Here is a 2,671-nt window from a genome sequence, read left to right as displayed (position 1 = left end):
TTGAGTTAACCAAGGAAATCTATAGTCCTTGAGTTAACCTATTTATTTTTTTATTTTTGATATTCATGACTCTATTTCGCCGTATTTAAGGAGTTATCCAAAAATCCCTTCAGAGATATTTAGTATACCATCATGTACATGCTCCTTCAAAAATCGATCCTTAAATTCATCATATAAAATCACCTATTGAAACACTTTAAGTATCTATTTTAATTGATTTTTTTTATTATTTTAGTATAACATTTTTGATGATTTGATGGAAATAACATTATGCCAAGTGATTTAAAAATATATAAAAGGGTCATCCAAATAGTTTTCATACTTTCAAAACTCATTGGGATATCATTGATGTATTGAATTAAAGAATAAAATATATTGTGCATACCAATTAAGAATTTTTTCTCGTGTTAATTAAGGCAACGATGAGCTTGTGATGTTGAGCTCGTACCATTCCAGATATTTAATTATAAAACTAATTTGAAAAATAAAAAATGAATTTAAATTGAGGACTGCGGTCAACAATTGTTCAATTCTGTCTACAGTCCTTCTCTTTAGTATTTATAATAGGCAAGAGTGAGGATACATGTTAGAAAAAATCATTAAATTTTTTAAATTGACATAAGTTTCACAATTTAAAAGATAATTCAAAGCCTGGGCAACATGATATAGGTATTTACCTAAGAGAAATAATACAACAGGAGGAAACGTGTAAAAACTGTCATTTATTTTAGTTTTTATTACAGTTTGTAAGCAAAAAGTAAATACTTATAATTACATATATAAGATAAACAAATAAAACATTAACAGAAATAGAGCATAGTTAATAAAAATTAAAAAAATATTTTTTTTCTAATTATTGTGATTGATAATTAAAGTATGAAGTCATGAAATTACACAAAAAACAAAACATAACTAAATATAATATATTTATATACATAGTAAGAGTATATTTAATAAAAATGGGGTGTAACAAGTATCCTTCATAGGGTTAGAATCAGAATAAATGATGTTAACTGAATATTGAAACTAATAATATATTAAAAGCAAGTTAATTAATTGAACAACATGCTCAACTATGACATTTAATAAAATAAAATTTAAATCTAATGTTTTATAATAGAAATGTATCTCAAGAAGCAGTAACCTAAAATGTTTACTTTTTGTGTCAAAAATGTCAATGTCGAAATTCTCTATAACTGTAAGCATTAGGCAACACGGGTTTTATGTTGACTTGATAATCAAAGGAAGACATTCAATTGTATAAGAATAGTGAGGTTAGATAACTTTACATTTTAAAGTTATTGGGAGTGTAACATGTCTCCTCCGTTACAAGTATCCTCACTCTCCCCTAGTATAAAGTAATAACCTTGCACACATAAGCATTGATAGAAATCTACTCATAACCCAATTTCAAATACCATACACTTTATCTAATTCATGTAGACATTGTTGATGGTCCACTTCCCTCCATATAATCATAAATTCACGATAGAATAATCGGTCTTTATTAATTATCTCGTTGGTCGTGTTGCTACTATGTTACTGAAACCAAGTTACGAATTCATAAAAGCCTCTTGGTCATCTATTTCTGGTCATTTAAGTCTTATGAAGCTGGAAACTTCATGACTTAGTAATTGAGTTGCCAAATACACCCACTGACGATCATAACCTATAACTATGAATATGTATTGGATTAAGGAAATGTAATGTAGTCAAATCACATTGTGATTGAGCTATTAAAACATTTTTGAATAGTTCTTTCGTTAGGGTTCCACCTTCTGGAAGATAAAATCCCCTTGTTAATAACCTTGTCTCTAAGTATATTTATTAAAACTTAATGGGAAGGGTGGACTTACAAATAATATTTGATTCACAAAATCTTTGGACTCATGTAGGTCATTCAATTCCATTACTCATCACTCATCAGAAAGAGGGAGAGTAGAGAAAATAATAGACGGAACTGTATGGAAGGACATTTTATTTATGGTCATTTGGATGAATATTTCCTTCAGAGAAATTGGATTTATTGATCTGCATCCATCCTTCCCGTTCATAAGAATTCATATTTTCCCATTTTGATATCCAATCCAAAAACCTTTTGAACTTCTCTTCAACTTCATGGTCTGTTCAAAGAATCCAGCCTCTTCTGTTTCACTCGGTGGATTTATTCTTCTTTAATGGAATGAGTAAGTTATACCCTGTTCTAAGAGGTTTTGTTGATTAATAATTTATATAATCTTGCGTATAGTTTGTTATTGTTGTGTCCTTGTACTAGTGAGTAATGTACAAGTACTATTTTCTTCAAGTAGTCCTTGATTAGTATATATGAATGTCATTGTTTATTGTTGATCGTATGAACTATGAGGAACCTATATCAATGAGTTCTACTAATATCTGGAGTGAACCAAGAGTCAATCACTTAGCCTCATGTTGGGGATGTTTAGTTTTTATGGTTAAAAATCAAATGGCAAGATCTAGTTGACTTTGTACAATGTTACTCCATGATTATTTCAACAGCATCGGAAAATCTAGTTGACGTCACGTGCTACAATTTAAACCAATACAAAATGTTTTTTATTAAATAAACTTGCATAAAGAATTCTGCATCTGAGAATGATGATACAGATAAAGATATCCAAACAAATGAATGATTTACTAAATGTTTGCCATA

General features: G+C 28.9%; 1 long non-coding RNA gene across 1 annotated transcript; it reads right to left on the bottom strand.

The window, feature by feature from the left end:
- Nucleotides 1–703: 703 nt before the first annotated feature.
- On the bottom strand, nucleotides 704–2,317 carry LOC121119987 (uncharacterized). Its single transcript, XR_005864901.2, has 2 exons — nucleotides 1,857–2,317; nucleotides 704–1,778 (listed from the first exon to the last, which is right to left on the bottom strand). It is a non-coding gene; the product is annotated as an uncharacterized lncRNA (long non-coding RNA).
- Between the last annotated feature and the right edge of the window lie 354 nt (nucleotides 2,318–2,671).

The sequence above is a fragment of the Lepeophtheirus salmonis genome, chromosome 6 (assembly GCF_016086655.4).
Source record: "Lepeophtheirus salmonis chromosome 6, UVic_Lsal_1.4, whole genome shotgun sequence".
Classification (NCBI taxonomy): Eukaryota; Metazoa; Arthropoda; class Copepoda; order Siphonostomatoida; family Caligidae; genus Lepeophtheirus; species Lepeophtheirus salmonis.
Note: the sequence above shows the minus strand (reverse complement) of the source record. Positions and strands in the feature narration are given on the sequence as shown.